The sequence below is a fragment of the Arvicola amphibius genome, chromosome 4 (assembly GCF_903992535.2).
Source record: "Arvicola amphibius chromosome 4, mArvAmp1.2, whole genome shotgun sequence".
In the NCBI taxonomy this organism is placed as follows: Eukaryota; Metazoa; Chordata; class Mammalia; order Rodentia; family Cricetidae; genus Arvicola; species Arvicola amphibius.
The window spans coordinates 11,347,822-11,369,089 of record NC_052050.1 but is presented as its reverse complement, the minus strand read 5'-3'; the positions used below and the strand labels follow the sequence as shown (position 1 = coordinate 11,369,089).

General features: G+C 43.3%; 1 protein-coding gene across 3 annotated transcripts in view; it reads left to right on the top strand.

The window, feature by feature from the left end:
• Map2k6 (mitogen-activated protein kinase kinase 6) overlaps positions 1-21,268 on the top strand; it is a 124,520-nt gene that overhangs the window by 14,544 nt on the left and 88,708 nt on the right. The window contains exon 1 of one of the 3 annotated variants that reach the window (XM_038326351.1): positions 21,166-21,227. The exons of the other annotated variants lie outside the window; for them this stretch is intronic. The gene's annotated coding sequence lies outside the window, so the exon portion shown is untranslated. Of the gene's footprint in view, positions 1-21,165; positions 21,228-21,268 lie in introns of those variants that run through there. 3 annotated transcript variants of the gene reach the window in all.

Sequence of the window (21,268 nt, the reverse complement as noted above, 5' to 3'; positions counted from 1 at the left end):
TCACCAGTTCTGGTATTACAGGCATGAACCACCACAACAGGCTTTTTTCATGTGGGTTCTGGGGATTGAACCTTGATCCTCAAGTTTGTGTGAAAAGTATTTTACCAACAGAACTATCTTCTCAGTCTTCAAATTTTAGTCTTTCTGATGTGATCTATCCAAGGACAAAGTATCTGGTCAGTATTGAGGGGGTGTGACAATTGAAGGAGATCTTTCTTGGTTAGATACAATAGACATTATTAACCAGCTAACCTGATCCTATGCACCTTGTATACCGTTCAATGGATACAAAGGCAGAGTCCTTTCTGCCCTCTAGAAGTCTGTTGTCTAGTGAGATACATTTGTATGCTGAGGCTGCTGGGACAAAGGACCACACAGAGGATGGGCTTGAATGCCAGCTACTTAGTGTTTCATGGATCTGGAAGTTAGAAGTTTGAAATCAAGCTGGCAGTAGGTTTTGCTTCTTCTGAGGACTAGGAGGGAGATCTGTGCCTCTCTCCTAGCGTCTGGTGGTTGATTGGCAAGCCTTCCTGTGTAGACTCTCCACCTAGATCTTTGCCCTTCGAGTCAAACAGCAATCTCTCTTGTCTGTGTGTATTCAAAATGTCCCTTTTTTTTTTTTTTTTTTTTATAAGGAAGCTAGTCATACTGGAGCAGGGGCCCACCCGATTCCAGGATGACATCATCTCAAGTAATTACATACAACCACCCTGTTTTCCAGTTAGGTCACATTCTGAGGTGTCGGTAGTTAGGATTTCACCATATTAAATCTTGGGGGACATAGCTCGACCTATGACTCGGGCAAACAAATGTTAACAGAACTGTGCTCTGCACTGTGCTAAGCAGGTCAGGTAGAGAATGGAATGCCTCAGGATACTGATGGAATAAGGTTCGTGAGGGGTCGGGAAGCCGGTCAGCCAGGGAGGGTATTAACTTGGCATCGTAGAATTTGAAGTGTGCTTCTCAGGAGAATGAGGAGATAAAACAAGCGTCTTCCTCTCTGGAGGTTGCATACTTCTAAACTGGGATGTGTTAAATTAGAAAACAAATGGACACACACACGTGTGAGCGCACACGCTGTTGCAATTGATTCCCCCAAACTGCATCTTTATTAGTAGTGAGACCAATGAATCATTCTCAGTGGTTGCCACGGGCAAGTTTGGGTATAGAGATGCGGGGCAGGGTTTTCGGGTGCGGGTGAGGGCTTCCTTGCTATTGTAACAAGTGATCAAAGTCTCAGTGGGGCAAAGTTTAGGAAATGAGAGTACGTCCAAGCATCTGCAGCCTAGAAACTTATTTTTAGAAAATGCCTGTAAGCCTTAATAAAAAAAAAAAAAAGGACGGCACAAGTGTTACCAAGCTTTTGCAGTATTGACTAAGTTTTGTTTGTGGTGCTGGGGATAGAATCTGTGTGACCTTGTACATCTGAGGAAAGGATACAGCCATTGAGTCATGTCTCTAACCCTTGACTATTAACAGAGGGCCTTTTGGGTTGTGTGTCCATGCATTTAAACCGACGAGAGCTTCATCACTGTAATGTAATCTGGATGATTAGAATAAGGTTATACATTAGAAAGCCAGGAGCCACTTCATCAGAGGAGACAGTAAAGGAAGAAATGGTTGGTTATGGTGTGTGACATGGTGAATGCCAGGGACAGGGGGAAGGGATTTCTCTGTTTTGGGATGAGTGTTCTTTATCCATCCGTCTACTGTCCCATTGGCACCTGATGGCAAGCGTGGGTGCCAGATGGGTAACTTCGAGAATGTCGTAGGGATGTGAGGGCAAAGCCCAAGGCTCATAAAGCCATCACATGTACTGTTGTCCACTTAGGGGTGCTGTGGAACTAGGTCATCAGGGAGGAGAGCAGAGGTAGGGCAAACAAATGATGTGAAAAGCAGGCTGGAAGGAAATGCATGGGAAGGAAGGAAGGAAGGAAGGAGGAAGCAAAGAGGAAGGAAGGAGGAAGGGAGGAAACAAGCAATGAGTACACCTGATTAAACCTTCATTTAAATTAGTTGTAATGTGGAGTGTGAGGTGGTCTTGGGATAGGTGAACCAAATAACCAAAGAGCCTGGCAGAAAGTTAAGAAGGAAGACAGTCAATAGAAGGGGGAGGCCGAATGAGCAGAGAAGTCAATTACAAAGCACTGAGCGGAGTGAAAGAGTCCAAGGAATCAGGCTGGGGGTAGGGTTTAGCTGGTGGTGAAGAGCACTGTCTGCTCCTCTAGAGATCTTGAGTTTGGTTTTGAGCCCCACATGGTAGCTCTCAGCTGTCTGTAACTTCACTCCAGAGCAGCTGATACTCTCTTCTGGCTGCCAACATCAGGCAGGCACATGGTGTGCAAGCTTACATACAGGCAAAACACCCATGCACACATAGTCCTGATGATGAAGAAAGCAGGATGAGGAATCTAGCCTAGTACAAGCATTTGTTCCTTATGAACCCTGCATATGAAGAGTGAGCATCTTCTCCATCCGTCCTTTTCATCTTCAGAAGCAGGTTGTTCATCTGGCTATTGTGTGAAGGTGTATTTAGAAGAAGTCTCGAGAGGTAAATGTAGGAGGACCCACAGAAAAAGAGCAACACAGACCAGTTTGAGGCTTTTCCCAGACGAGCCCAGACTTATCTTCCATGCTGAGTACCCGTGCAGTTTTCTAAGTGAGATCCAGAGTCAGCAGCATTGTTAGGACCTTTGTCTTAAGAAGCAACGCCTGCCGGCTTTTCTCTCTCAGGTTAGGGAATGCACATGATGCCATGTGTAAAGCAACCACAAGTCCTGAAGGCCCGGCAAGTGTTGGTGGGAGGGTTTGTTCTAGAGATTCTGTCAAGAACTGTACTGGGGGTTGCAGATCGGCTTAGGCACTGAATAATTTCCAGCACTTTCCAGAAGCATTTCTGCAGACGGTACCCAACCCTGTAATCGTGACTACTGAGTGAGTGTCTATGCTGTGTGAGGCTCTGTGGCAAGCACTTTATTTGGACGAAGCACTTAGAGCTCTGAGGTAGCTCCCATGCTCATAAAAGCCCAGGAAGCAGACGACGTTCCCATTTCATAAAGAAGGAAATTGGAAATCAACTGAATAGCTTGTTCTCCACCGTGCAGTTAGTGGACACAGAGCTAGCATCTGAATCTGGTTCATTTAATTCCCTCCTTGCCTTCCTCTTTTCTCTTTTTGATTAAACGTAGGACCTTCAGTGTTCTAGGCAAGCATTCTACTACAAAGCTAAATACTCAGCCCAAATCCACTTGAATTCAAAAGTTCAAGCTTCTTTGTATGTCATTAGTATGTTAAAATGGGGAAATGGAGTTCTGTTACAAGAAGGTGAAGGAATTGCCTATGGTATCAGAGGGTGTGGAGGAGGGGAATTGGCATCAGTGGAATGGGGGCTCCTGCTGAGGGAGAGAGGGTGCTAACCTTTTTGGAGTATGATAATTAATGAATGTATGTGTTTGTGTATTTGTGGGTATTTTGTTTTAGCATCAAGTAAAAAAGTTTTCATTAGTGAGAATTTTATTGAGTTCAGTTGTAAGGGGCACCCCTGAACCTGGTAGTTATTAACTGACATGTTCTCTGACTCGCTCCCTCCACCCTGCTCTCCCTCCACCGTACCCTCCCTCTACCTTGCTAGTCCTCATTCTGCCTTTCTCTGAGATCATCTCTACCCTCTGCCTTCCTCTGCGGACCAGAATTTTGCTCACTCTTCAGTTGTATATGGGTGAAAGCAGCCACTAGCCCTGAACTAATAAGACATCGTAGTTTCTTTAAAAATGTTTATTATACTTACGTACTTATTTAATGCCATGGAAATAAATGTGTGGAAATCCCAGGAATTGAACTCAGACCTTCAGGCATGGTGGCATCTTGTCAGGGTTTCTGTCCTGCCCGGTTCCCACCATCCTTAAGTATCAAAGAAATCACACAGAGGTCTACATTAGTTATAAACTGATTGGCCCAAAAGCTCAAGCTTTTTATTAACTCTTATAACTTATATTAGCCCATTATTCTTGTCTATGCTAGCCATATGGCTCGGTACCTTATTCAGTGAGGCAGTCATATCTTACTTCTTCTGTGGCCGGATCACAACTGCAGACTAGGACTTCCTTCTTCCCAGAATTCTCCTGTTCTCATTGACCCGCCTCTACTTTCTGTCTGGTTGTCCCACCTATACTTCCTGCCTGGCTGCTGGCCAATCAGTGTTTATTTAAAATATAATGGACAGAATACAGACCGTTGTTCCACACTAGCGGCAGGTACTTTTACCTAGTAAATTCTTCTCACTGACCCGACTTTGTAGTTTTTGTATTTACCATTCCTGAGCCACTTATAGTCTGTGCTCTGACATGGAATTTTGTATGATTCAAAACAATCCTTTGATGAATGGCTGCTATTTGATTGACTAGGTCTAAATCGAATATTCATTACAGTGCTCATCAAGGGTCACAAGCACATCACTGTCCACTTAGGGGTGCTGTAGAACCAGATCATCAGAGATGCTGGGGGAGACAGACAAGCAAATGGATTGACAGAATAAGCAGGCGGGAAAGAAATGCCTGAAATACAAAGAAAACAACCTGTAAAACTGTATGCCTCATTAGACTTACATTTATTTATTTTATTAAAATTGTTTTCAATTTTCTTTATTTTATATTTGTGAGTGCTTTGTCTACGTGTGTGTGTGTGTGTGTGTGTGTGAGAGAGAGAGAGAGAGAGAGAGAGAGAGAGAGAGAGAGTACTCCATGTGTGTGCCTGGTACATGACGTGTCTGAAGAAAGCATTGGAATTAGAGTTATGGGTGGTTGTGAGTCAGCATGTGGGTGCTGAACTAAGGACCCCTGCAAGGGCAAGAAGTGACTTACCCTCTGAGCCATCTCTCTAGCCCCAAAGGTTAGACTCCATTAAGTGAATTGGTAACAGTGCTTTGACCTCTAGTGTTTTATAGTTTTCTTTTATAAGGCGTTATTAGAATAAGAACTTACGTACGAGGTTGAAAGTGTCAATAATAGGACTTCACTACTGAAAAGATGTATTTCTTTAGATTGACTCACGTTCTCTGTGTGTAGAAGAGGCCATGGGTACAGACACAATCATTTATTCTGTTGCCAGTGGCCTTTAGAAGGAGGCCATTAAAGTCACATGAAGAATATTAATAGGGCTGGGGAGATGGCTTGCCTTGCAAAGACCTGAGTTTGAGCCCCAGAACTTAGGTAATAGAGACAGGCCTGATAACACATGCTTATAACCCCTGTGATGGGGAGGAGAGAGAGATAGGTCTATATCTAGGGCTTGCTGGCCAGATGTCATAGCCCACTTGTCAAGTTCCTGGCCAGTGAGAGATGCTGTTTTAAAACCATTGATGATGCTGGATCTCAGGAGCATCTTGATGCTGAATCAGACTTTGACTGATTGAGGAACCTTTTCTATACCTCTTGTAAAAGCAGAAGCTCACTCTTGGGGCTTAAAAGGAAAGAAGAGAGTGTCAAGCACAGTAGAAATCAGGGTCTCGTTTGATTCAGTCATCAGATAATTGAATGGGGCCATTCTGTCATTCTGCCATGCGTGTAGCCACTCATCAATTCATTCATCCCCTGGGTATTTATTATCTTGTTCTCTGTGTGGTTCTTGGAGAGGTGCCGAGGAATGTGTAGAAAAGAATGCCCCACCCCGTGTGTGTGTGTGTGTGTGTGTGTGTGTGTGTGTGTACAAGTATGAGTGTGTGGGTGTACAGAGGCCAGAGGTCAAGACCAGGTGTATTCTTTTATCACTCCCCATCTTATTTCTTGAGACAGTTAAGTTCACATTTCATAGGGAAAGAGATGTGTCTGCCGACACCTGGGATTTAATGATAAACCCAAAGAATCGATTCACCATAAGGATCTTGCAAAAAATAGCAGAACAGGGAATTGGAAGAGGTAGTGAGAAGCAGACCCACTTGGTACCTAGATAGAATGAAACAGCGATAGAGTCTATAAAATCCTAAAGTTCTGTGTGGTTGGAATGGAGGGGCCACCAGGCAGAGCAGTCAGAGACAAGATAGGACTAGTGCTGAGCTACGCTGCACAGGGCAACCGACAGGGCTTCTTCCAGCAGCTTAGTGTAATTTAGTATTTTGGACTCAACTATTCTTTTATGTCCCTTAGCAACAGGGTTTTGTTAATATTCTGAGTTCAGTATGGAGCAGAATGCCAAACTGGCTCTGGAGAGCTTTCTGTTGACAAGTCCACAAGCTAACTTTATCAGGAGATCAAGAAAGATATCAACCTTTAGAGGGGACCGAGTTTGTTCCGGCTGCTAGGTATTGGATGTGGCTTTCTTTAGCAACCCGTGTTTGATGACTCAGCTTATAAGGACACTTTGCTGGCTTCTCACCAATTTTCACTTGCCCCTGTTGAGCAGGACATGCCTTGAGGTCTGATTATATGGCTTTCATTTATATGGGCATGTCCCCCACCTTCCTTTTTGTTTCTTTGATGAACTAACTTGACATTTCTGCCTGCCAAGAGCCAGGGAGTTTGCTGGCTCTCGGTTGTGTACTTCCTCCATGAGGTCACATTGATGTTGCCTCATTTGAATGCCTGCCATTCTGGAAGTTTCATGAAGCAGGAACTCAGTCAATGTGTTCTAGAGCTGGGGACCTTTTGGACCTTTTGAAACCTCTCTTATTCTACAGGAAGAGGAAGTTCTGGAAAGCCTTTCAGAAGTGCAGGAGGGACTTGGGGTGATAACAAAATGCAAAACCAGATGTAAGGGTGCTCTCTTTCAGATTTCATAATGCGTTGAACATGACTGTTGTGTTACTGTTTTTCAAGTTGAGATTTCCAAAGTCTGTATCCATAGCTTTGCTTAGTCCTTAGCAACAAACTTAGCAACCCAGAGGAAAACAAATTGACTAGTTGTCTGCATTTTTAAAATTCATTTTTAGATCTATTTATCTCATGAGTGTTGGACTGCATGTATGTGTACATGTATTTGACCAACATGTATGTGTACCACATTCCTGTCTGATGCTCATGGGACTCAGAAGAGGGTGTGGGAACTTTGTGAATGATTGTAAGCCAGTATCTAGGTGCTGGGAATTGAACCTGAGTCCTCTGCAAGAATAAGTGCTCTTAATTGTATCTGTAATCTCATCTTCTAACTTCCTCAGACCTTGGTGTCCTCCTCTGCAACTGGAAGGTCTCTTTATTCTCTTTGGTTTTAAAGAAATGCTTCATGTGGGAGGACCCAGAGGAGAAGCTAAAACGTGCAAGGAACACACTGAAATTCCATGCAAATGCAGAAGCACAGACACAAGATGTTCGTGTGCTAGAGGGTGAGATGTGGTGCCCATTTCACCTCTCTTTCATTCCAGTTTGACTTGCTTCTCTTATTTTCGGTGAAGGTTGGAAGAAATGAGCTAATTAAATCATAGTCTAATGGTAACCTGAATTTATACATAACTGAATTTGGCTGGCTCTCTTAAAACAGATAAACTATTATCTGTCTTCAGTCTGCCGAGATAAAAGATAAACCGTGGCGTTAATGAAAGAATGGTGTCTGTAATATGACCATAAAGATTGTGTGTGTGTGTGCATGCGTACATGTGTGTGTGTGTATGTGTGTGTGTGTTTGTGTGTGTGTTTGTGTGTGTGTGTGTGTGTGTGTGTGTGTGTGTGAGAGAGAGAGAGAGAGAGAGAGAGAGAGAGAGAGAGAGAGAGAGAGAGAGAGAGAGAGAGAGAGAGGTCTTCAAAAAAAAAGGGCAGCATCCCTTCAGGGATTGGTTTCTCTCTGATGTTCTTAAAGGTTAAAGAATAATGCTCTGAAATGTATTTCGGTCTTTGGAATTGATTTAAAGGGAATAAAAAAGATAGATGGACTGGCAACAGCTTTAGATCCTTAGACAGCAAACGACTCTGTAAAAGAAGCGAACAGCTGTCAGCCTTCTCTGTCCTCTGCAGAGAATTAGCTTTGGAAAAACAATTGCAAATGAACACAGCTCATCTAGATTTCATCCTTTTTCCCTGGAGTTTCTGCCCTCATCCCTCCCTCTCAAGAGCAGTGTGATTTAATTCTATTTCTCTGGAGTACTCTGCTTTTCTTTCATGGATAGGCTTGGACTTAGGGTTGGGGGTTAGTATAATGGGTTAGCAGATAGGGTTAGGGTTAGTGCTTTAGCATTAGGGGTTAGTGGATAAGGTTTTGGTTAGAGGCTTACGGTTAGGGTTAGGGTTGGGGGTTAGTGTAATGTGTTAGCAGATAGTGTTAGGGTTAGTGCTTTAGCGTTAGTTGTTAGTGGATAGGGTTGGGGTTAGAGGCTTAGGGTTAGGGTTAGTATAATGGGTTAGCAAATATGGTTAGAGTTAGTTCTTCAACGTTGGGGGTTAGTGTATAGGGTTAAGTTTAGTGGCTTAGAGTTAGGGTTTAAGGTTAATGTAATGGATTAGCAGATAATGTTAGAGTTTGAGTGTTAGGTTAGGGTTAGTGGTTAGGGATTAGTGCATAGTGTTAGAAAGTTAGGGTTAGGTGTTAGCAGATAGGGTTAGTATTAGAGTATTATGGTTGGTTTAGTGTAAATGGGTTAGGATTAGAGGCTTAGGGTTAGTGAATAGTTTAATAGATAGCAGAGAGTGTTAGGGTTAGAAGGTTAGAGTTAGGATTAGGGTTATGGTTAGTGAATAGGAATTATGGTTAGCTTTAGAGTTAGGCTCAGGAGTTAGTCTTAGGTGATAGAGTTTATGTTAGGGTTATAGTTAGGTGTTTAAAAGATTGAGTTGGGTTATGGTTACTGTTAGTGTTAGTTTGACAGTTATGTTTCAGGAAAATTTCATAAGAGTTAACGAGAAAAATACCGACATCTGTTCATTAAAGAATTTTAAGAGCTATTTTCTTTTTATCTAGTTATCAATTATAACCTCAAATGGAAGCTCATCCTAGAATGATAGCTCATACCTGTAATCCACACAATTATGAGGATGAATTCAGAGAATTACCAAGGGTCTGAGGTGAACCTGGGATTTCTAGTGGGTTCCAGGTCAATCTGAGCTACAGTGAGACTCTGTCTTAAATGCCAAATCCCATCCATTCTCCACACACCTAACAATTTCCCATCCTTATAGCTGGAGTGAAGTAGCGATCAGCAAATATGTTAATACTACATTCCTATCATGAACACTTTATGAATGAAATCCTATGACATGTTACCTTTTACATCTGGCTTCTCTTAGCTTAAGGATTTTAAGGTTCATGTATGTTATAGCATGGATCAATGCTTCATTCTTTTTAAGGCTTCATAACATTCCACTATATTTTTGGACCGCATTTCTTCTTTTTGTATTTCTGATCATTATCTGGTATCTAGATAATTTTGGCAAAGGGAATTCATAAATACATTTAAGTATAGCTAATATAGCTGAAATCAAGAATATGCATCTATAAGAATTTTTGTTGGTAAGTAGAAAATAGCTTAAAAGAAAGTAATGCATTTTTTTTTGAGACAGGGTTTCCCTGTAGTTTCTAGAGCCTGTCCTGGAACTAGCTCTTGTAGACCAGGCTGGCCTCGAACTCAGAGATCCGCCTGCCTCTGCCTCCCGAGTGCTGGGATTAAAGGCGTGCGCCACCACCGCCCGGCTTGAATTTTAAATTTTAGGATGAGCTAGGTGTGTTGTTGTCATCTTTGGTCCCAGCACTGGGGAGGCAGAAGCAGGTGGATCTTTATGAATTAGAGGCCAGCCTGGTCTACATAGCTAGTTCCAGACCAGCCAAGGTCATATAGGGAGACCTTGTCTCAAATAACAGCAGCAGCAGCAGCAACAACAACAATGTCATCTCAGGGATGGAGGGATGTATTCAGGTGGACAGGGTTTCTCAATGCATGGAATTAGACAGTGACAACTCATGTTCTTCTTGTGAAACAAAGTTTATCAGTAGCTGTGAGATTGGAGGAAGCCTAGAATCAATAGACAAGAACACAGGTTCTGATTGGTTTAGCTGGTAGCCAGCTGTGTGATCTTATTCCCCTAGTCCCAGACTTCTGCTTGTCATTTTAGCTACTGACGTTGGCTCTGTCTCTGACCTTCTGTTAAGTTTATTTGACATGCATTTCACTCCTACAAGACTTACAGAAAAAAAATAAGACTATATGCAGTCTTTGTAGTTGAAGAGTTTGTAAATGGGAGGTGTAGGATACTAAATATCCCAGGTAATATTTCCTGTCTAGTAAATCATAAGGGAGAAACTTAGTTTGAACTTATAAGCGTATGTACTGCTTATAAGAAGAACTATTATATTATATTATAGAGAGAGAAATGGTATATATGTGGAGATCAGAGGACAACTTTTGGGAGTCAGTTCTCTCCTTTTAATGTGTGTTCTGGGGACCAAACTCAGAATTGAGACTCCCGTGGCAAGTACTTTTCTCTGGCTGAGCTACTTTGATGGCCCTCATCATATATTTCCAGGAAGAACAATATTGCAACTAACTAGATGTCTATGATCTGAAGCTTTCAACAGTGTTATGAAGATTTCTTAAAGATGACATGATGCTCAATTTTGGGGGATGAGCGAGTTAATGCTTGAGATGAACAGCTTGCTTCTTAAAGAGGCATCTGCAAGTTGGGGTGACATTGTTTGAACTCCAGTGTTTCCCACAATGGACATTATCATTGCATGTGTTCTTTGATGTTTCCTTTGCATTTTGTGTGCCTAAAGCTGTTTCTTCTACACCACACCCTATTCTGTTATGTGTACCTATGGAGGACAGACAAGTTGTGGGATTGTGTTCTCTCATCTCACCATGCAAGCACTTTTACCTCTCATTTTCCCATTTCTACCCCCTTTATTCTCCATGCCCTTATACCCTTTTTTGAGATAAGTCTTATTAAGTAGTTCAGGCTGGCCTTAACCATGTGATTTTCCTGCTTCTGCCTCTAAGTGCTACAATTATAGCTGTGTGTCACCATGCCTGTCTTTCTCTCATTTTCCTCCAATGTTCTTTTTGTATTATTTGAATTCAGAGGACAGTATTCTCCCAAGCTAGCACCTCTTATGGCTAAAATAGCTACTTTAGCTATGAAGAACAGGAATGGGAAACTGTGGTGGTTGATAGAAAATGGCCCCCATAGGGAGTGGCACTATTAGATTTGTGGCTTTGTTGGAGTAAGTATAGCCTTCTTGGAGGAAGTGTGTTACTGTAGGGGTGGGCTTTGAAGCCTGCTATGCTCAAGCTATGCCTAGTGTGGAACATAGTCTCCCTCTGCTGCGTCTGGATCAAGATGTAGAACTCTCAGCTCTTTCTTCAGCCTCATGTTTGCCTGCGTGCTTTCATGTCTTGCTATGATGAAAATGAACTAAACCTCTGAACTTTAAGCCACCCCGATTAAATGTTTTCTTTTATAAGAGTTAGCCATGGTCATGGCGTCTTTTCACAACAATAGAAACCCTAAGACAGGAACTGAAGAGATAGATGGTTCATAGTTTAAAACACTTATTATTCTTCCAGAGCACCAGAGTTTGGTTATCCACATCTGGTACTCCACAGTCTTCAGTAACTCCAGCTCAAGAGGACGCAACATCCTTTTATTACTTACCTTGGCATCCTGAGACACTCACAAACATGTAGACACATGCACCTTGAGGATCACACTCATAGGATACCTATACACATAAAACTTCTTAAAAGGAACAGTGTTACTTTCCTTCTTTCTTCTTTCCTTCCTTCCGTCTGTCCATCTGTCTGTCTTTCTTTCCTTTCTCTTTTTTTGAAAGAAAGACATGTAATCAATGCTGGTAGAATGGTTTTCAGACCTTTCTTTTGTTTTTCATTTAGTTTTATTTTATGTGTGCAGGTGTTTTGCCTGCATGTATGTATGTGTGTATGCGCACCATGTATGTGCTGTGTGCCTGGTACTTGAAGAGGCCAGAAGAAGGCATTGAATCCCTTGCAACTGGACAATTGTGCACTACCATGTGGGTACAAGGAACTGACCCTTGGTCCTCTACAAGAGCATCCTATGCTCTTTGCTGAACCATCTCTACAGGTTTCTAAGTAGCACTTCTTAGGTCTTTATACTCAAACATCAGACATTGCTTAATAGCATCTTAAAAGGTTTCCATACCCCAATATTAATCCTATTTACTGATGTAGTAATCCAAATCAAGCTGAATTAAGTATTAAAAATCAAGGTTTAATGAGTAAAATACTCCCAGGTAATTTTTTTGGGGGGAGGGGCTTCCAGAGAGGAGTAGCAGATAAGAGACTAAAAAACCACATGGCCTGTTTCTATGGGGCAGTTTAAATACTCTGTAGGTGTGTGGTCTTGAGCATCTCTGGGGGAGGAGCTACAATTTGGTGAGTTCACCCAGGAGAGAGAGAGAGAGAGAGAGAGAGAGAGAGAGAGAGAGAGAGAGAGAGAGAGAGAGAGAGAGAGAGAGAGAGGTGGGGAGCGGGGACTGAGGTGGAGCTTTCACCTGAGCACATGTAAGTAATATCTTTTTACTTTTTTGTTTATTTTTTAGACTAGGATATAAAGTCATGAGTTTCCTTATGATGTTGTCATACATATACACTGTTATACTTTGTTCTTACCTATCTCCCTTTCTCATTTCCTCCACATCCCCTTTACTTAAAAGTTATAACCTTCTAGGAGGCTATTCCAATGATCCCTTTAAAAATTGTGTGTGGTGAGGGGGAGTTCAGAAATGGAAAGAAGATACTCTGGGCCAAAATAATTGGGTGATGCTAAATAGAGATGTTACCCTTAGTATTTCTTAACCACTGTGCCCCACTTTCTCCTCCATGCCAGCTCTCTCCTGGCCTGACTATGGTCCTCTTGGCTGCTTCCCATCCAGCTGCTCCATCCTCTCCTACATCTTCCATTTGGTACCTGCTTTTTCCACACATTGATGCTGCTCTTGGGTCTCACTTGTGACTTCCTTACCATCTTTCAATTTAGAGAATGTCTTTAGTCATTGTTTATTCTTGTGTGTGTGTGTGTGTGTGTGTGTGTGTGTGTGTGTGTGTAGAGAGAATAACTTGCAGGAGTCAGTGCCGTGTGGGTCCAGGGATCGAATTTGGGTTCACTAGGATTGATGACAAGTGCCTTTACCCACTGATCCATCTCACTAACCCTATGATGGTTTTGGCATGAATTTCTTTGATTTATGCTGACTGGGTTTCCCCAGTAAACCATAAATATATAAATCCCTAGAGGAGTATTTATAGGTGTATGTGTGTAAAATTTTTTCCCTTAAATTGGGAAAATGCGAGCAATTATCTCATTAATATTTGTGTGACACTAGGCTCTTTCCTCTCTTATTGGAGACTCCTTGACAAAAACCTGTTTTGTTTTTGTCTTTTTTCTTTTTTTTCTCTATAGTCTCACCTGTCCCCAATTTGTTCTTTATTTTCCTTTTTCTCTCACCTTGTCAGATGAAATAATTTCGGTTAAGTGTCTTCAAACACATTGTTTCTTTCCTTTGTGTCCTCTAGTGTATGACTGAGTCCATACATTGTATTTCAGGAACACTTTTGTTGCAGGTTTTAGTTCTCAAGTTTCTGTGCTTCTCCAACATGGTGATGAGACATTCGTCTTCTGCCATTTGTTTAACACGAACCGTTCGCTCGCTGAGTGTCTTGGTGATAGCAGCTGCATCCTCAGATGGTTCTAACATCTGTGTTGTTTTAGGGTTTATTATCTTCCCTCATTCTGCTTCATGCTTCAGGAATGAAGTTTGATTGACACCTGGGCGTTCTGTATGTTATGTTGTTATAAGGCTGGTTCTTTTCTTAAGAATAAAAATTAGTTTACTTTGTTATTTGTCGTATATATGTGTATGTGTGTTGGGGGTGGGATGTCTGAAGAGGCCAAAGAGGGTTTCAGATCCTCTAGAGTTGGAGTTATGGGCGTTTGTGAGTCGTCCTATGTGGTGCTGGGAACTGAACTCAGGTTCTCAGAAAATGTCGCAAGTCTTCTTCATGATTGAACAGTCTCACCTGCCTTGAGAGTTGTGCTTCTTTGAAGGTTGCATTTTAGACATCCTCTGAAGTCACTGCAGCGTATGTGCACGTTAGTCTTTCTCAACTCAGCATAAGCTCGCGTCACCTGGGAAGAGGCAGCCTGCACTGAGGAAGCATTTTCAGATTGGCCTGTGGCTATGACTCTGGGGGCATTTTCTTGATTGGTGGTTGATGAAGGAGGGTCCAACACACTGTGGGTGCTGCCACTCCCTGGGCAGATGGTCCTGGGTTGCCTAAGAAAGCAAACTGAGCAACCTATGATGCATGGGCCAGGAAGCAGCGATTCATCCTCAGTCTCTGCTTCAGTTCCTGTCTATAGGTTCCTGCCTTGACTCCCCTCAGTAATGGACAGTTACCTGAAGTGTGTAGAAAAAACAGTTTTCCCTCCTCTCATTTTTTTTTTTTTGGCTCATGTTTTATTACAGGAACAGAAAAACAAACTAAGACAATAGGTCGAAGAGGGGACTTCCTTGCTACCGCCAAGCGGGGGTCAGAGTATGGATTTCCCCCTTGGTTTTACTGATACCCAGAGTGAAAGATTCCTGTTACTGATGAGTGGCATTAGTTTAGGCTCCTTAGCAGGTTTTGACTGATACCTTCATGGTTTGGAGGGGCCCCTGGTTACTTCTTCAAGCATAGTTTTTACTGGTGCTGTAGAGGACCCGACTCTGTTGTTACTTTGTGAAGACACCTGGCTTCACACACACTTGCCTAACAGGGTTGTTAGTGGCGAAAAGAAGCGACTTTTTAAAATTGGTAACTCCTTTGGATTGCGCTGACTACCCTAATTTATCGGAAATCTACTTAGTTATTATGTTGACAGGATGCTCTTATTTTTCTATCGCTTTGGTTATTCTCACATTACCTCTTCATGGCTCCCCTATTTACTTCCCAAATGTGGATCTTTTTCCAGAAGTGTTTTCTCGTGAGGCAGGACTTCCCCCATGAGCACATCCCTAGGTCCAGTTCTCTGGGTTCTCTTTCATCATGTGACTGCTAGACCTGTCCCCTGTGAGCCTCCCTCTCTTTGGAGCTTGAGTCCTGGCAGTCTTATTTCTTGAGTAACATTTTTCTTCTGCCTCTGCCACTGCTTTGCATATAACGACTCCAACACAAAGTGTCTTTCCTCTTGTGTTCGGTTTCCTTACAATGATACTTGGTTACCAATGGGCCTGGGGCATTAAATCATCTGATGCCTTGCTCTTTCTCACATCCTGTGTCTTTACCTAAGGTTGTATTTAGGATAAAACCACACACTAAATATACTCCTGCTGCTTGTAAGCTGTGCCGCCTTGAGGGCTTTATAAATTCAGCTGCCCATCTGTGACATGGGGATTACAATGGTAGCAACCACGACTCGATTCACGTGTGGAGTGAGATCATTTGTGTGTAATATCCAAACGTTACTAACACCTTATTAAGACTCAATGATTGCAGCTCTGGGGCATCTATTAATATAAGACACTCTTCTCTCCATCCTCTTGCTCAGTCCCCAACCTCAGGAGTTCCCCTACTTCATTCTCTAAGTTGCTTCATTGTCTTTTTCTTCCTAAACCATCAAATGTATATTCAGCTTGTTTTCTACTGTGTAACTTGTATTTTTTTTAAAAAAATGCAGGTTTTTTTTTTTTGTTTTTCTTTGAAAAGGTTTCCTTGTTTTGATTTTATGTGTATAACTGCTTGTCTGAGTGTACGCATGTGCACCACACGTATGCAGTGCAGAGGCCAGAAGAGGGCATTGGATTCCCTGGAATTGGAGTTACCAACTGTTGCAAGCCGTCCATTGTGGTGCTGGGAGCTGAACCCCAATCCTCTTCTAATGCAGCGAGTGCTCTTAATTGCTGAGCTATCTCTCCAAGTCTCTTATTTAAAGAAAATCACTTATTTTATTTCACCTAAATATGTTATTATATCCCCCTTATGTTTTTGCTTATTCCTTGAATTACAGTTCTCATTTTTCTTCAAATGTTATGCATTTTTCTAGCTCAAGTACCAGAGTATTCTGTAGCTTCTGCCTCCTCTTCTAGTTTTCCCTTTTTGAATTTACTTAGAACTGGGTTCATCAAACCATAAAACGGTGACATTATAAGGTGCCATTTCCTTCTTCCCTCTTGGCCAGGTTAAGGGCCTCTGGATGTTTACCCAAACTATGTGTATCAATGACAGACTCTGCCCACTCTATAGCATATTAATCTCTGAAGCTGTCTACTTTTTTACATTCTCAACTCCTCAACTGACTAAAATCTGAATGCTTTATCCCGGGAGACTGTGAGATAGTGATTGAAGGAAGATGGATTAGGACTGCTTTTGTGAACTTGTTCTTGACCCTCACTTTTCTTACCTTAACTTCAAGTAGACTTCAGCTATTCCTGTAGTTCACAAACTATGGTGAATGGGGGAAAAGGGTAACAAAGACATCGCAGCGGCCACAGTTGAGATCCAGCAACTCCAAGAAGGTAGTAATTATGGAGGGGGGTATGAAAACCTCACGGGGGGGGGGGGGGTGGCTGGTAAGGTGATGCATCCAGTATGCAAAAGCTCTTGCTTCCAGCCTGTCAACATAAGGTGGATTCCCAGGACCCACCCACAAGGTGGAAGGAGAGAACTAGCTCCTACCAGTTGTCCTCTGATCTCCCCACAACACACACACATGAAAGCGAGAGAGAAGCCATGGAACACACAGTCTTAAGGGGTCTGGTGTAGATTCCATTGTTGTCGTGGTGGGCACACATATCTGCCTGTGCCACTGCTAGTAGATACGGGATGTCATCTTACCAGGAGTGCTTCTAGGTGAGCCTTCCCAAACCATATGGAGGCATTGGCATCTTTGTCAGGTGCTAAAATGGATCGCAGGCTGTCCCTCCTCGTGTTCCACCATTAGCGGCTGGTTTTAACTTGGCAGCGGTGGCTCTGGCTCCATGCTCTCTTTCAAAGGATGCTGGGAAAGCAAACATCCAGCATGTTAACCTCTGTAATGGGTGGTAGGATGTCTGCCTCCAAAAGTGGGGAATTTCCCAAACACAGAAGGGGACTCCCATAACCAATACAACCGTTACAAAGCCGTCTGTTCTGTGTCTGCTACCAGAGTGGGTTCCAAGGAGTCTCTTGGGAAGTTCAAAGTTACCTGTGTATGAGGAACAGACTTTACCAGCTTCCCCACACAGAGGAAGGAAACTTGACTCAGGGAAGTCAGGCATTGGAGAGAGAAGACTCTTAGAGTCTTATATTACTTACTGACCTCAAAAGCAGAAGGGCTGGCTCAGCCTTAGCTAGGATGTCAGTGAGCTAATCCTGGCTCACTAGGCAAGAGTGAAAACGGAATGTGGACAGACCATCATCGCTGTGATTTTTGAGCATTGCTCGGAGATCACAACTGAAAATTCGACATACACCTTGTTTGCTCCACATGATAAGCCGAAGAAACAGAACAATGCTGTCCGTCCCCTTGATTCAGTACAGAGTGGGGGAACCCTTGAATGCTGCCATAACCCCCAGGTGGTAACCCAAGGTTGGGACCCTGCCTTTCAGCTCTCTGTCAACATTTTTTTTCTCATTGTACTTCGAGTACCTCCCCATAAGCATCCCCTTGCCTCTTATGTAATAAAGAAACTGTGCCTGAAGCCCGAGCCATAAGGCGCGTTGCAAGAGCTCAGCTATGACGTGCGGCAGTTGTGCTGAAGGGATGTACACAGGGACTTGACTTCTTGGGGATAGCTGTTTGGATGAGTGACATTTTGTGCTTTCAGAAAAAGTAAACCTGGTCAAGGTTTCTCTTCTGTAGTTTGAAGAATTGATCTGTTGGTTTCACTTATAAAAATATATTGACCTTAGTTCAGATCTATTTCACATTACAAAAAGAACCATGTTACACTGCATAGGGAATCTTATAGGTATCTATCTACATACCTAAGGAGTTAAGAGTTAAAGCCAGGAAAAATATGTTATTTTTTTCTACCCAGCGACAAAGGTATTTTGGGTACAGAGCATGCCGCCTTGCCAGCTGCTCCTCCTTGGCTGTTATATTTACCGTCACTGCCTTCATCTCCTTTGGTGATTAACAGAAACTAGGGTGCTGGAGGGTGTATCTATCACATTAAGACTATTAAGTTGATAGAATCAAGCCAATAATTGGCAGTTGGTTATTAAGCAACAGTCCCTAGCATTTTCTTAAGAAATGGTGGTTTTGGTCCAAGGAGACAGCCTTGATTTGCGTTAGTCAGCAAGGTCTCTTGAGTGATACAGGAGAAACCCGAACTTATGCTAAGTTTGGAGAGATTGGGTTGCTGGGTTCCCAGCCCCGTAACTCAGGCTAAGTCAGTGACAGCAAGGCTGGGCAATGGGGCTAAGTGGCTTTTTGTAGCACAGTTTCTCCATTACACTGCGTTGCTATGTGTCCGAGTCCTCAGCTATGTTCGCTTGTGATTTCTTCATAACGAAACCATTAGGAACTTGTCATTCCCCTTTTTTTTACAAGAGGAGCAAACCAAGCTCAGCAGGCTGAGGAGTTTTCTTGCAGACCCCCATCTTACTAATAAAACAACAGGGGCTGAGGCGTTTTCTTCCAGATTCCCAGCTAACTAATAACACAACGGTGTCCATACAAGTTTAGGTTGGGATGTAGTGGAGACATTTTGCCTCTGATGATCCTCTGGTCTTGTTCATCATTTTAATATTTTATCCCCTTTCCCACAGACACCAACACATTTATGAGTCCTTCCCACCCTGCCACAATTACAGCCTTTGGTGTTTAGTGAGGCATGGGTGCTTCAAAGGCACAATTGGTGGACTTCCCAATGTCATTTTCTTTTGAGATACTGAATTATGTAACAATCGGAAGCACCCATTGATTTGATACTTGTAACAGGTGTGATGGTATGGGGGTGATCCATATAACTTCTATTTTACTGTAATCTTTGTTTCCCACAAAGAAAGGAATCATGTATGAAGGTAGGTTTGGGGGATTAGAACTTCATTATGGAAGGCAGTCTAGTAAAAGGATAGGTGAATTAAAGCAGTGGGTTTGCCTGGGGCTCTGGGGGGGGAGGCTTTCTGAAGGGTGCAGGGTGAGTGATAGTGGACCAAAGGGGGATGCTGTGAATACCAGCACAGCAGGGGCAAGCAGGAGCTGGGGTACACAGCACAGGGCTCCCAGGCTGAGGAGTTTATACAGAAGTGGAGCCTGTGTCTAAGCCAAGGAATAAGGAGCTACCAGATGGCTGAGGTCACTTGGCTGGGCAGCCGGCTTCCACTCGTATTGAGAGGCTGCATCTGGAGCCCAGCGGACAGAGGACAGGTGACTCTTAGGGAGGGGACCCCGGGGAAGGAATGGAGTCTTCACTAGCTGCCCTCAGTGTTGCAACCCTGCAGTTTCTAGCCCCCAATCTCTGACCCTCCCATTAAATCGAGCAATGACTCCATTATCTTGCTCTGTAGGGGAACATCCCAATAGAACCATTCATAAACTCAAATTTAGCTCTCTGAATTCCAGGGCTTTGAGCAATTTGCTTTTCATTATATTCTTTCTGGAAGATTTATTCTTCTTGTCAGGTCACTTGACTTACTACTTCAGAAATAGTATTTTTTTGGGGGGGCATGGGTGTGTGCTGCACATGTATGTAGACATGCATGCTTGCTTGTGTGTGTGCATGTGTGTGCTTATGGAGGTGACACCTGAGGTTGGTGTGAGGAATCATCCTCGATGGCTCTCCCTCTTGATTCACTGAGGCTCGGTGTCTCAGTCAAACCCACAAGATGCCTATACTACCAGTTAATCAGCTTTGCCCTCTTCCGAGACTGGAATTGCAGGCAGGCTACTAGGGCCTTCCAGCACCTATTGGGCTCTGGGGATCTCAGCTAGAGACCTCATGCTTGCACAGGAAGTTTTTTAACCGCTGAGCCATCTTCCTGACTCAAGAAATCTTACTAGTTTGCTGGTCTACCATGCTCAGAGACCCTGCTAGGGGTTAATGAGGGGCCAGGCCTTCCTGTTCACAGCCTTGGCTTGGGTGTCTGTGTCCCCTCAGATCTCCTTGTTCCAGTTAGAATGGCTGCCAGGCCCACCCTGGCCCTGCTCTCAATTGTTCTTTGTCTTCGCTAGTGTTTCCTTTCCACACCTTCATCTAAGCTGGGGTTCTACTCTGGATCTCTACACGTGACATTTGTAGCCGCATCTTCAGGCAGTGAGAGCTTCCTCTCTTCTGGGGTGAAGCTGTGGTATGCAGGACCGGGTGTCCTCTGGGTGCTGGGTCTCCTTTGGACTCTTTGCACTGTGCTGCAGAGAATTTGTTTATATTGCTAGAGGCATGGGCCCATCTTTCTTTCTCTACATTGCCTCGCTCTGTCCCTGGAACACTGGCTTCTCCCCCCTCGCCACATTGATATTGCTAAAAGAAAGACTCCCCTGTCAACTGAGGGCACAGAGATCCTGTAGGGCTGGCGGGGTTTAGTCGTTGCTATTATCAGTCCTTTCTGTTCAGTCAAGGTGACGGGCAGAGGCCAGCACTCCTAGGATATAGTCTTTGAAAAGAACATTAGTCCTCTGGTGGCAGTGCCTAAAAGTTCTACGGAAACTTGCTTTTCTCTGTCTGTTCGTGTTATCAAGGGTGTGGAATTTGGAGCCAGGCTATCCGTCATACTTACTAACTGTGTACCTTAATATCTGCTTTTAAATTCATAAAATAGAGCAAATACTAGTACTGAGAAAATAGCATTAGTGTGGAAATATATGTTATATGATATGCGTTATATAGTATATACTATGTCTGTTATTTATATGTGAGCAGTCAGATGTTGCATGGGGAATTACTGTTATTTTTCTTCATGAAGGTTTTCTGGGGGTACATTTTAAGTTTTATTAGTGTATACTCATTGTGCATTGTGCTGGCTACTCCTCCCTAAGATCCGGCTGTAGGGCATTTTCTTAATTAGTGATTGATGGGTTAGGGCCCAGCCCACTGTGGCTGGTGCTGTCCCTGGGCTTGTGGTCTTCAGTTCTATAAGAAAGCAGATTGAGCAAACCATCATAAGCTAGCCAGTAAGCAGGAACCCTCCATGTCCTCTGCATCCCTTCCTGCCACCAGGTTCCAGTCCCGCTTGAGTTCCCGCCCTCACTGCTTTTGATGGTGACCAACCATGTGGGACTGTGAGAGGAGCAAACCTTCTCCTCTTGAAGTTGATGTTGGTCGTGGTGTTTCATCAGAGCCATAGAGCAACCCTCCCTGAGACAGACATACTGGTAGGTGTTAGCTACTTCTCTGTTGCTGTGATAAACGCCGA